The sequence below is a fragment of the Vollenhovia emeryi genome, unplaced genomic scaffold (genome assembly GCF_000949405.1).
Source record: "Vollenhovia emeryi isolate VEMERY1.0 unplaced genomic scaffold, V.emery_V1.0 DF939190.1, whole genome shotgun sequence".
In the NCBI taxonomy this organism is placed as follows: domain Eukaryota; kingdom Metazoa; phylum Arthropoda; class Insecta; order Hymenoptera; family Formicidae; genus Vollenhovia; species Vollenhovia emeryi.
In genome coordinates, this window is record NW_011967176.1 from 516,583 (window position 1) to 531,656 (window position 15,074).

General features: G+C 33.2%; 1 protein-coding gene across 4 annotated transcripts in view; it reads right to left on the reverse strand.

Moving 5' to 3' along the window:
* Window positions 1–9,194: 9,194 nt before the first annotated feature.
* Window positions 9,195–15,074, reverse strand: part of LOC105562347 (prolactin-releasing peptide receptor-like) — a 72,041-nt gene continuing 66,161 nt past the window's right edge. For 3 of the 4 annotated variants that reach the window (XM_012013117.1, XM_012013118.1, XM_012013115.1), the window contains exon 4: window positions 9,195–9,539. The gene's annotated coding sequence lies outside the window, so the exon portion shown is untranslated. Of the gene's footprint in view, window positions 9,540–14,232; window positions 14,640–15,074 lie in introns of those variants that run through there. The other variant, XM_012013116.1, reaches the window with a different exon arrangement.

Here is a 15,074-nt window from a genome sequence, read left to right on the forward strand (position 1 = left end):
AACTCGCGCATCGACATCAACCGGACGTGGCTACGGTACGGATAAAGAGCTGGTACCTAATGAGGAACGTAATGAAAACGTGAACAGGTCAAGGCGCAATAGGGCTAATATTTTTCTATCCAATTAGTGAAGTTATGATTATTTATTGTATTATATATTTATTTATGTTCCCTAATTCGTTCATTTCTGACGTGAGTCGAATAGAAGAAGAAATAACATAAAGATCTCGGTTATCTCGGTTTTCACCAACGTCGTTTAACTTTGATCTTAGTTTAATTCCTCCTTCGTATTTTTCTAAGGGGACAGTTAGACTGAGACAAAGGATGAATGAAATTTGTAAGTTCAAAGTTAAACGACGTTGGTGAACAAACCGGGGTTGAACAAAGAATTGGTCAGGTTCTAAAATCCCAATAAATTGTTGAAAATGATAAACTATATAATATAAATGTTCGTAAAATAATTTTATTTTGTCTAGAAATTTTGTAGAAATACGAGTAACGCATTCGAATGAATTATATTTTAACACATTAGCATGCGGCACACAAACGTAGAAAAAATATTACTTAATCTTTTATTTTATCGTATTAAAGACTGCATCGTTTAATGAAATTGTAATAAAAATAAAATACAGTCCTCGAGATAAACGGCTGCTATCTGTAGCGAACAATCAATACGATTGACACACGATCCTTCGCTTTACTCAAGAGCGAAAGGATCGGTGATATGTTTGTTGGAAAATATTTATTGTTTTCTGAAAAGCTCAAATTGCGAACACGAAAAGCACAATATCATTCGATTTCGTATCACGCTGCGCATCGCATAATTTTACTCGATTTTAAAGTGTACACGGTACACGTGGCAGAAATACGGGCCGTATTGCTGTAACAATATGCAAATCGATAGTATGTTAAATTATCCGTGATGCGTGTAAAAAAGAATTTGTCATTTAAAAGAGATTTGCATATTCTTGTTCGGTATGAAATTAAAATATGCCTAAAACTAGTATTCAATATATCGTATGTTATCTTTATTGGAACTACGGTACTGCGGTTTATTAGATATTTGCTACTGTCATATCGGAACTACGGTGATGATGCAAAATGCAAAACTGGCAACGACGAATAAAGTGATCAATCTTTTCTGCATTCTATCGGTACTTAGCAACCGAGTTCATTCCTCTTAAACAAGCTCGTTTAAAAGATGTTTTTGCGTACGAGGTCTTTTAATAATAGAGCTTCGAGTGTGATGTAATTGAATGGCGCAGCTGGCGTCCAATATAAATTTAAATTGATCGCACCTCTATATTTGCATACGGGCTGTATATCCGGTACAAAAGTAATACCAACTGCCACCAGGATTTTGTTCTTGAAGCAATTTTGCAGTATGCTTGCTTGTCTAAATGGAAAGTTTCCTGAACGAAATGCGGCAATATTATATTAAAGTTTTGATTAAATAATAAATTTTTTCACACTTTTCCACGAAAATGATTGACTGGTTAAAGCAGTATTACTGCATACTTTTTAACTGGTATTGAGAAAGAGAAAGGCATACAAAGTAAACATGAGTAAAGAAAATTATTTACCGAAACTTTCTTCGGCAGTCAATGTTCGTGATCGTGAAATTTCATTTTTTAAAATACCTACACGGATGACACTCAATATCGTCAATTTTTTTATTTGTGATGCAATTTCAAATATCCGGTATACATATTTCTCACTCGGTATGCAATATAAAAATCATTTATTTTAAAAACAATATCAGTTATCGTGCGTGAAATTTTGATACCTTTGAATTTTGCCTTTTATTTGAAATAGTTATTTAGTGATCATACAGAGTTATAGAATGTTTTAATATGTGTGTTAATTTTTGATTGTACTTATTTATCCAAATTTTTAGAGTAAACTTATATATGTAGAAACAATTTTAATGGAATGGAAATGGATATATTTATTGTACACAATTTTTTACTTTTTTATTTTATTTACAATTTAGAACACTTATGAGTTATGTGTATCAATAATAGACATAACAAAATATTTAATGACAAACTAGCAACTATTAAGCATTTTGACAATAGGAATAAAAGAAAGAGATTAGATTTTCACATATTATTCTATCTGTTGATCATTAAATACATTGTGAAAATTAAAGAAGTAATTCCTTGAATAATTTTATGAAGAAAAAAAATATATACAATAAGAATTACTTTTTAATTTTCGAAATATATTTAAGAACCACTCTATGTATCTAATAAGATAAATGCGCGCTTGTTGATCATTAAAAAGTTCCTGCAAACTCTGCTGAGCGTTTTACTGCATGGCATAAAGTACAGCATTTGCGTTGTTCTTAATTTGCCTGTTTGTACAGAGTTAGATGGCAGAAAAATAAACGTAGAGGAAATATAGGATGAGAAAGGCGGAGAGATAGAGAGAAAAGAAGAGAAAGAAAGATCTGTTTGAAAACGTTGGACGCAGTAATAACGCATCACGACACAAACAATTGCCCAGAGGAAAAATTGCTTTTGGCTTTTCACATGACAACTTGTTCTTTTTTTTTATATGGGAACATTAATTTTTCTTACTGGCTAAAACGAAAAGCACGTGTTGCGATCCGTTTTACGATTTCCAACGTGAGTTATGGTCGTTTCGCCCAAAATGTTTGCGATCTTTGATACTTCAACTTGAACTTTACGGAAAATTTGTTGCTAATCGTAAGGGACATCAGTTAAATGCCCTACATAATATTTTAAAACGTGAAGATATTTTAATTAAATTCTTAAACTTATTATTTTAGACTAACTTTTAACTTCACTTCAATTTGAGTTATATATTACATTCACTTATGCTCTCCTTTATATTTCTTACATTATTGTTTATTATATGACTTCATATGTCTTTCAATTAAAGTTTAGGCCTCATTTAAAATACACTTTTACTATCACGCTTGCAGTACCTTTTTTCGTTAGCCTGAATTTTCTTTAAAGTAAAGAAATAGGTCAAAGATAAAATTCTCTTGTCCGATAGTATTTTGCTATATTAGTTTACACCGGAAGATTTCTCACGGGTTTTCCACAAGAATTCAACAATACGCGCGTGAAAATTCACGGAGCGTAAGATTTCTTGATGCGATTTTGTAGTCTGTTGCGTTTTGTTTTATCACACTGATTTCGGACCGGCCTTCACGGTGGTAATCGACCAGGATTCTTTCACTTCGGCATGGAATTTTGAGATGGTGCGATTTATTCGATTATTAAATTCCTCTCTTATACTTCTGCAGGGAAGGCACGTTTCGCTATAGTTGTTCCATCTGGAACACATGGAACTTCCAAAACTACGGTGTGTCGATGTTCTTTTCCCTCGTTGTCTGCTATGAAGGACGACCCTTAGTTTTGACGTAGATTTATTTTTCACTATACCCAAGTGTATACTTATAGGAAGTTTGGAAGGAGAAAGTTTTTATAACAATTACGGGAAATTGATTACTAAAAGTTAATAGATATGAAAGGAGATTAAATTATAGAACGTTGTCGTGTAATTCAATAATGATCAATTCATCAAAAGTTTTGTTACAATAACAAAAATATTTGTTACAGTATAAATTGATGTAATTTTACATATATGAAACATCGTACTGTATTATAATAATTAACTCATTTGCGCAATGAAGATAATGTCTTTCGTTACGCGTGAATAATTTGGTAAAAACCTTGAAGCTCTGTTTGGCAAGACGTGCTCTTGCGTAAGATCTTGATACGAACATAACAAATGACGCCGTTTATCTTGATTTAACTAACGCGCGATAATCTTCGCGAGAATAAAGGGATCGATTTTATCTTACCAAGGCCTATTGCAATTTTGCGACTCGATTTAGGAACAACGCGTTTTAACGGCATCAGACAACGAATATTATTCATTCCAGTTTGCACTTTGACAAATATCTGCTTGAATTTTGAAGACAAATTCGTGTAACGCGAATATCTTGCAAATTACCGGGGATTCTATTAGAATGCTTGATTGTACGAATTTATTCGTGACACGTTCGGCGACTTTACTATATATAACTGTAGCTCGCCAGTTCGACGCGAAAAATTTATAGTTTGATAAGATTCGTAGTAGTAACTCGGGATTTATGCGGGAATGAAACCTGCGGGCTAAACGATCGACATCGTTCACTTCCGTGACACTAAAATGTACATTAGGCTCCTATATAAAATTTCGCCCTTTCTCGTGTACCCTTCTGCCTCACATCATACAGATGTGAACATTTTATTTCGCATGATTGAATTCCCATGAAACTGAATTGTCACAATTATCTCTGACTGTTAGAGAAAATTGTGACAAAATAATTGTCCATATATAAAAAGAATTAATCACTTTTGAATACTAAATTAAAAGTCTGTTAAAATTTAAGGAAATATTTGTCTACGATATTTATTTGCGCAGGTGAATGATGAAACGGTTCGGTGTATGATGACTTACACGTATTACGTTTTACTGTTTCGTTCCCTTTTCTGTAAATATTAATATTATAATATTTCTATATTATTATTGCTTAACGTTGTAATTATTTAATATTATAATATTTGAACTATAACCTTTCGTAGAAACGCTTACGGCATCAAGAATTTACATATTGACTGTTTTACATTTTCTATCGAGCCGCGATTCGTCGATTACAACGTAATTACCTAAGAAAACGAGTAACACGTGAAATATTTCATTCGCCTTCCGTGAAAGTTAATTGAAAGGCGCGTGGAATACGAGGGCTGATACTTATCACCTCCTACGATAATGGCTTCCATTAATGACTCTGTCAACGTTCTTTGTTTTCCGTTTTCGTCGTTTATATCATCGGTGTAGCGTTATCGAGGTGGGATGGGCTTTCTTCGTCGATTGAATTCGCGTAGCAGTGTGATAGAGCTTTTTCTGGCCGATGACTCCTCATTCTTCATCCCCCTTGTAATTCTACTTCGACGGTATCATCCTCCTTGAGGGTTGATCGAAAAATGTTTCTTTTATCCAAAAACCAACATTTGACTGCACACAGAGAGTGTCTTCAATTATCTTCAATTGCACTAAGATCGCCCAACGTTGATTAATAATAATTTATTAATTAATTGACAAAAAAATAGTAAAAAAATCTTACAGTTTGTTATACCCGTTTTAATTATATTAATATGATTCCGCGCAGTAATTAATTATACTGCATATAATAATAATAATAAACCGATACTTGTAATTTTACATATACGTATGTCGCTTAAAGTATACATTCCCATATTTTTCGAAACAATTACTTTTTTACCATTGTTATATAAATTAAAGAGAAGCAGTTCCGTTAAGACGATAAATTTGACAAAATGTGATAGGAACGTTACCGTTTCTATACATACGTGTATCTCCTGCATGTTTATTGCAGATTTATGACAAGAATCTTTCGAAATACATGTTCCGTGTCGATATTCTGCATTAGTAAGTATATTAGTGATTTATAGCTGTAAACCACAGTATCCGAAAACAAATCCAATTGCCATCGTCTCAATGTGATTCAACGTTAGTAATGCAGTAACTACACAATAACCGTGACGGGGTGAAGAGATGTCATACAAATAATTGATGTAACACGATTCTCTGATGTGAAATTGGAATCCATTCTCTCTGACAATAAACATAGAGTTGCTATACGCTAGGTTGCTATATAATTCAAACTATTATTTCAAAGTTCACTTTCTGTAGTGTAATATTTCATTTACGGAACACAATCCGCCGTGTCATTGTTACACGCTTGTTCTCTGTCTGTTTAGAAAATTAATACTGCTTCTGTTTCTTGAACGTTATAATTAAGCAGAGAATCTCATAATAAATACATCAATAACGGTAGTGTAAACAAAAATCGTCAAGTAAATAAATGATGTAACATGATTCTTTGGTCGGTCAGTTAGTTTTGGTTTAATTTTTTTTCTTGGATACTGTCTTTTAAATTTGCAATCTTCATAATTAAAGCACAATTGAAAATACATTTTACACGCAACATTTGCTGAAAAATATTTGAAGGAAAGATGATGAATTCTTTTTGTACTTCGGAAACTTGACCTAAAAATTCTTCAAACGATTTTGCTGACTTGTTAATTTTTTTTATATATTGATCATGTAATATTTTGATTATATAATAAGAGAAGAATATTAATTATTATAATGTATTGAATATCTAATGAAGAAAATTAGTCAAGCCATTGTATAATCTGATGTACGGTATCTCAAATGTATGAAAATGTTTCATGCATTATATTCAGATCGTTACCATTAAATATTCATGACTTTGGAGATTACAATTTATAATTATTTTCATTTTTATTTCATTGCAACCATATTATTCATATACGTATAAATCGTTCTTGCAAATTGTTTTCGGCGAGCTCGCAGAGAGACGTCGGGCAGGTCGAAGTCGCGCCCATAATGAATGCTCTTCGTCAATATGTCAAGCACAGTTTCTTTTATAAACCTGGAATCGCCGCGGCATTATACCGTAGTATCACAATGTTGTACAACGCAACGAAGTTACGTTTCATTACGGAGCACGCAATTTATTCACATCGTTCACGACGTTGAAAAAGCGAGCGACAATAATTAAGAAGCGGTCAATTTCCGCCACCGTCTCTGGCAAGAGAGGACGGGGACCGGCTATTGCCTCTCGCGCAATATCGGCCGCCGTTGGCTTAACACGCTCATTAATAATCGTCCCGCTTGTTGTTTTTCCATCTGCCGCGCTTGTACGGAAAAGTACGACCTGTTTTTTCACGATGTAGACCTCGGCCGCCCGCTTTTCTCGTTTGCATTCTCTCCGAATGAGGGACGACCTCGTCGTACTTTCGTCATTCGCCATTGCGCCTCGTAATTTCCATCTCATTTCGCCCACGACGGTGCTTAAATGCTACTCCCGCGCGCATCCCGACCGAGGAGATAAATGCGACAGATAAGACAGACGGACGGACATTAGACGGCTGATTTGCGTTCATTCCTGTGCGTGTCTGTTAAAGTAACCCTTGTCACAGAACAGAAAGGAAGTCCCCCGATGTCATGGCTTGCTTTTTACATTTTAAAAAGCTGCGGCCCCCGCCGATATCGTCGGAGAGACAGGATGCCCTAATATTTCATGAAATAATTATTAAGTAGATCGAAGAGTTCCCGGGGACCTTAAATTCACAAATAATTCTTTCGACGAATGGAGATCGTAGTCGTTGCGTCCACATTTTTTTTAAATATGTTTGTAATAGTAATTTTAGATTTTCATGGATAAAATCTACTTGGAGAATTGAGCCAAGAATAAGATTTTGAAGTATAAATAATTTTTATCAGGTTTTTCTCGCGAATCGACACGTTTTAAAGGCCAGCTTCCGTACGTTTCTTCATTAATCATTCGATGCAGGAATAGTGCACAATATGTGCCATTAGAGCAGCTACGGCAAAAAGAAGTATTGGTACGTGATCAGAAAAATCGATTCTTTTCGGTTTGCCTTGATAACGGGTTTGATGAAGAATCCGCTTTAGAGATATTTGATTTGTTTTTTCTTCGATCGTAGGACATGCAGAACGTGCGCAACATGCAGGATCATTAATTTTCCGAGAAAATTTTACATTTCTTTCATATATTAAATTAAAAAAGAAAAGAGAAAGCTTCTTGCGGAGCTTTTGTATCTCTATAAGATTATATTCTATAAATAACAGCTTTTCAGTTTCAGTAACTTTATTGTTGCTTATTTTTATTGACATTTTTTTTATTATTGTGAATAAATATTGTGTTATTTCTTGCTTTTGAGTTAGAACATTTTTTTAATGATCAAGTTTCAGTAATTTGATTTTTACTTTCCAAATTAATCCTAAAAGCTAAAACATTTAGTGCACGATTGAAAACTTTATCTCTTTTTCGGATAGAAAATATATTTAACTTACTGAATATTAAATCCTCAAAATCGTGATATTGTAGTAACTCGAAATAGATAGATTGGCAGCAGAATAGATCGATTTTTTTAAAATATCGCAGTTATTTAAACTCCCGTTTGCGCGGATTTAACGTAAGCTGACATGACTCTTTTATATTTCCATATAGGTTAAAATTTTTATTATTTAACGGAAGGGTGTAGATTAAAATTATATAACAGCAAAGAATACAATTTATAAGTAATATGTGATTTAAAAATTGTATATATTATGTATAAATTGTATATTATATAACGAAAAGGGATTTGTAAGTTAAATGAAGTAATTTCGGTGAAAAGTCTGACTTCGATAACCATTGTTCTAGCCTGAAACGTATTACGCGCATGAAAGGACGTACTTGGTTTCAATTTTCTCAAAGTGACTCAAGGTGCTGACCCTTGTTGTGAACAGGACCGTACTTTAATTTCTGATGGCAACCAAATCAATTCTCTCGTGACAAAGAACCAGATACAGCTCGATTTCCCATTGACCCGTGACCCGTGAGAATTTAATATCCTGCGATTTTTCTCAAGAATTCTTCGCGTGTCGACAAAATAATTTTCAGTTTTACCGAAAATTTGGTCAAGTTTTATCTTTGATTTAATTGTTTTATATCATGATGTCTATTCTTCTTTAAAATACAATTTTCGGTTGTATATATTTGTTTATATCTAAATTGATATTGTTAGTATTCATCGCCGAATGGAACCGATAATACTGATGTGATCGTAAATGAGAGTGGAAGAAACTTGGAAATAAAGTACGAAGTCGGTCCGGACGATAAGAAAGTTGTAGTTGAATCAATTGATTTCAATAGTGTTCGCGACGATGTGTCTGGTCCTCGTTTCCACCTCGATACGGCGCATAGAGGTGTAAACGGTAGATAACTAGATAGCAATCTCTAACATTGTGTTAAGATAGAAATAACGATATAATCTCGTATTTATTCTATAAAAAAAAATTGGGAATACATTGATATAACAAGTCATAAATCCTACGTAATTTCTGCAAAGCTATAAGTAAATAATGTAAAACTTATATCTCATTATATTACGAGAAACTAACACAAAAGGCAGGTACATATAAAGTTGATAAAATATAAGCAGGTATAAATTTTCTTCGAATCTATAAATAAGTAAATTTTCCAAAAATTATAATACAAAGGATTAAAAATATATTACGGGGAAGCGGATGATTTAACAATGATAACAATATATATTATCGCTGCGCCATTTATTATGATTGAAAGTAAATACATTATGGACAGGCCATTTTGATCAAGACGTATTTAATTGTAATTCGCATTCTTTAACGACTTTTTCGAGCCTATCGCCCGTAGCTTGATACATGCATGCTCTTATCGCTAGTACACTTGCGCAATATTATTTTTAATTACGTCACAATTTACAAGCACGCGTAAGATATATAGGATTCATAGTAAACACGCGTTCTTTTTGTAGTATCCTCTCTGTTATACGTTTTGATTTATCCGATCGACAGCTTTTCGATCGCGATGATGGAAGCAACGTGATGGCGCATTACGGGTTGATGCGGCTGGAGCTTCTGAAAAATAAAACAAGAGTTTTTATCTCGTGAAATGTAATACGAAATCGATGATTGGGAGATCGGAAGATAGAGGAATGGCAGGCTTACTTTACCGTCGCTATATTATTTTAACAGACATTTTATCTGCATCTATATCGTTTTTATTACAATTAAACGAATAACGTTCATAAATTAAAAGATATATAAAGTAACTTTTCAGAATATTTTATTAATAATAATTGTATAATTTCCTATAATGCTTCACAAAATTTAAACTTCCTTATTCTTGAGAGCACGCTTTTAGGTACTACTGCAGGTACAATAATATATTTAATTAATTAAAAATACTCTGCTTTCGAACTTATATTTTCTTATAAACAGCAACATTTTTTAAGAAACATTGCCTATTGAGAAAAAGTGCCAAAAGTAACAACCGGTTAATAATTACAGCAGCAACGAAGACCCAATGATAATCTTCATCTTGCGGCAATAATTTTTTTACCTTGTAGAAGATTATCTTATGCATAGAATTTAAACTCGAACTCAATCGCAAGAACTTTCGATCATCCGACCGTAAAATAAATTTATTTCAGACACCGTGGAAAGTGTGTTCGACTACCTACAGTTGTACGGAAAATTAAGTATTTCTACGGTAGAATAAAGATATGACATTGATTAATCGACAAAATGGCGCAGCTGCGTTTAACCCCTTCGTTTACGAGAAGTTTGATCGAGGCGAGTTGATGATACGCTGAATATTAACATCGATTTTGCCCTCTATACCTAGAAAGCGAGAGGAGGGAGGGAAGTGCATTTTATGCGCGGCTTGTGCAAGCTATGCTGCTAATACGTTTCATTACGCACAAAATAATGAAAATTGCGAACACGTAAAACCCGGTCGAATTAAATGTAGACCATCGCGCTCGGTGCTTTCAGGACACTCCGTTTTATACCTGCCGTTATCTCGTTATCATCAAGGGATCCATTACCTCCAAATAAATATTTCTAATGATTTCGTAGGTGCATGCGTAGCACCTGAATGCACGATGAATTTTATACGCGTATTTTAAATATGACGCTACATTATTATTCGAGTCCTCTAGTTATCATAATTAAATTTAATTTATAACAGTAATACGATTTATGACAATGCATAAATACAAAGAGAATTTTGATCTGGATTCTAGAGTAATGACTTTATGTTTATATACTACTGTACTGACTTTATGTTTTAAATTCTGTCGTAAATACAAATGATTGCTGTGCATAAAAAAGCTCTATTTTTCTCGATTATTCTGAATTCTTCGTGCAACATTAATTTTGAAAGCAGAATATATTTTATAGTGTAATCAAAAAGATCGAAGGACAATCAATGGATAAGTCTAAGTATAGTTAATATAATTCAACTATAATTAAAGTTTAATTCGACAAGTATAAATAGTAATAATTCGACCAAGTATAATTAGTATAATTCGACACGACAAGTTTCGTCCTTTGACAGAGAGAGGGGGAGATGAGAGAAATCAGCGAACACGCTATTGGCTACGACACATTGAATTCGGCGGTTCCTTTGGCATAGTTATCCTTTGCGCGAAGCATTCTACCTTTCCAAAGGTAGACGGGCGTCAGGTCAGATTGTCGATTGCAATGATCGACGACCTGAACGCAATGCAATTTCTCAGATGTTAGCGTTTCGGTATAGAATGACGTCAATCGGTTTGTCATCGCGCTTCGCACAGTTCCATCATTTCGCATTCCGTCAGTTCTACGGCGCAGTTGCAGTAGATCGAAGTTTCATGCTTCCGGCAATTTATTGAATACTCCTCATTTTTCAATATCTCCAATTTTGGAAACCTAGTTTTTATGAACCAGAATCTTTTATCATCCCGAGTCCACAAACTCGATAAGAAACCGAGACTTCGAAACTGGTATGAAAAATAAAAGTTCTGTTTTTAAATTTGTTTAACAATAAATTAGAATCAATAAGATGAGGGAGATACGTTATTAATAACAATAATATAATATATATAATGTAATATAAATAATTATATATTATACATATATTATAATCCCATAGTTAGTATTCTAAGAGAGTTTCTTCTGAGATATGATTCTAGAAATGCGAGTTAATGGAACGTGGTTCTCTTATTTCTTCGAGAAGGGAATCTATTTCTCTGCATAAACATACAATTTTTCATTTCTCAGAATTTTCTGAAAATAGTCTTAGGGCGTACATCTTTTGTATATTCGACAGAATAACTGTGTCAAATATGTAGAGATCAAAATACAGGCGCGTCAACAAGGACGGCAAACGCAATATGTAGAGTTTGTTGAACGTGTTGTTTGATTATCATATCGAATTCACCGAAGATGAGTAAATGTTCGGTGTCTATACCATCAATTGGAGATTGTTGATTTTAAAGCCAAGCAATTCAAAGAAACCATCGCATGATACAATGTTTATGTAGAAATTCACGATAGTTCAAACATTCGTCATTTAATTGGACTGACATCTGACATTTGAAGAAGACAAAAGGGAAATGTTAGCATTTCCTTAGCGTCTCTGCATTTGTCTTGTCCTGCGATTTTTTTTCATTTGTCACTTCTAGATTATTTTGTAACTGTAACAATATTTTCAAAATTTAAAATGAACGCGAATTTGAGATTTTCCGCATTAAAGCATGGATTGCATAATATGGTGTTAGAAGCAACAGCATAGCTGTTAATATTAATTTTGGTTTGAAAGTAGAGTTCGTGCAACTTCTTCAGATATTGAACTCTACTCGCTCGGTTTTTTTAGAGGGATGCAGAGAATGTTTGCGGTAAAATCGCTCTTCGCAAATCGATTTTCTTTGTAATGTACATTTCTCTTTTCCATCTCATATGTCTCGGAATCAGTACAGCTGATGTATCACTTGTGCTCGTGCACTTAAAATTTATCTCGAAGTACATGTATATCGTTGCTATTGGAATTATTATTATCGACGATACCTTTCGTCCACACAATTACCTGACATTCGACATTTTTCACAATTTATTTATGCTAATGATAATTGAACTGAAATTCCTATTCAGATTATTAATTTTGTTTATCCATCACATGTCATAATTATTTATTATTACATTCAGTGAATTGAACTCGAGTTGAACAAAATAATTAATCGCAAATATTATTATAAAGGAAAAAACATTTATTATTTGTGTATTAATATATAAAAGATCAAGTATACGTATAAGAATTTAGATTCTTAAGATTCAGTTCTGATCATTATTCGCAAACGTGGAAAGCATTTACAGAAGCGTAGAAGATTGTTTGTGTACCTTCAACAGATTGGTTAAATTTCCGTCGAAACACGCCAACCGTAGGGAGTTCATAGGACGTGCGCGGAAAAATTTGATTGCCGCAGAACTGCATCGAGTGCATCGGGTACTGAAATATGACTTCCTGGTGTGTGGTTGTCCGTGGTTAATTCCGTACTACTATTTCGAGAGAAGTACGTACGCACGATTCCGGAGTAAAGCGGTAAAATATCGATTTCGTTTGCGCTCCGTTTTTCACGCCGGATAATGTCATCGATAAATTAAAACACGCTTTTAACGAGAACACGATCGTACGCGATGTCATTCGACAATTAATTACAATCCACAATTAAACACTTTCCGCGAGTTGAAGCACACAGACACATTAATTGACATACATTATTAAGCATGGCACGTATCGTTCTCGGTCCCATTTAAATAGTTGAAGCGCATTTGAAATCAGGTCATGTGTCTTTTTCCGTCATTTTACAGACGCGATGCAATCGCGATTTCTTTGTGATCAAGTCACAAAGTGAGCAAGTCACAACGCGCTTTATGATACAGAATAAGTATGTAATATTACATCGAGAACCCTTGTAATACACACTTTGTTAAGCTTATAAATTGAATTGCATTCCTTGCACAACGTGAGTCAGAAAAATTTCGTTGCGTCGCGAAGAATGAGAGAATTTCTGCATGTTTCTAGTGTGTCATAAATATTTATGAATTTTTTAGTTTCATGTATTTATGTTTTAAATTGCGACGGCATACCAATTAAGTACATTCTATAAAGCTGTATTTTAACAAATTAAGCATTAATGTAACGCACTGACAATGAGCGTAACTGAAATTAAATTACAAGAAAATTGATTAGTAACGAGAGACTCTACACAGTTTTAATTACACACGCGATAATACGCAATCAGTGTTTTTGATTTAATTTAACTGATATTTTTCGGGCAATTTAGATTGTAATATTAACTTGATTAATCAAACGCAATTAAACATAAATGCATTTAATCAAAAGACATTCCGGTTGATTCACTGGACTACGTGTTTCCTCTTTTTCTCTTTATTTGATCATTGATGGGAATTTTTGAAATATTTTGCAGGTATTCAAATTTTTATTGGCGACATCTATATCTTCTTAAACATATTTCATTTCAATATATTTTATAGTATATAAAAAATGTTGTCTATTTCGGCATAAATCCACTTTTGAATAGTTCTTAATATAAAATAGTTAAAAATTAAATTGGAAATACCAAATCATATAAATTACAAAAGTATTTTTTAAAGACGTACAAGAAGAGAGAGAGAGAGAGAGAGAGAGAGAGATTTTTACATTTTAACATTATATCTTCTGTATTTTAATGACATGCAAATTATTTTACATAATGACATTGCTATATTTTCAATGTTTTATTTATCATTATATTCTTAATTAGACGAAACTTTATTAAAATTTTTTTGTGATTTACGGTATATTTCGCATTTCGTATGTAGAATACGTAAGTGGTAAAAAGTAAACAAAACATGATAAAGGTAGAATAACGGCAACCCGGGTCAATCGGTTGAAAAGACGTGGTAGCACCTAAAGAAACATCTTTTGTGGCTTTCACGAAAACGGATATCGTAATATAAACCACCCATTCTTATCCGTAAGAATATACGAGCTCTTTATCTTGGTAGGTACTTGCTGAAATGCCGGGAAAAGCACAGTTCCGTTACCTCAGTACATCAAACCTATTATTCTTGCGTCTCGCCAAGAAAACCAACGTAAATCGCTGGTATTTTGTCACTTATTCGACACCGATACTGAAATATAAAAAGTAAATAGTGAAAAAACCGCCGGACATATATCATTTATATATCGTCATTTTTAAAGCTTAACAAATTCATCTCGCTTAACCGTTTTTGCATTTTTTCTTTTAATAAAAGATTAATTTAAATTCGTAACATATATTCAAGGACAATTCTTCTTTTTAATTCATATAAATTTTTAAAATTTTCCCAAAAAATAGAGATAAATTGCCAGAAGAGATATGTTTAGTTATCAAACTAAACGATTATTTGATACACAAAAAATTAGATTATAGCGAATAAAATACGAATATTCCAATCTTCTTGAAAAATGTAAAAACATTCTAGGCTTTTTACCTTGCAAATCGTACTAAAGAAAGAAATGATTGTCCTATGAGTCAGACTAAAGGTATTATTATAACTAACGTTAGAAAGACTTTTGCAAAAAGA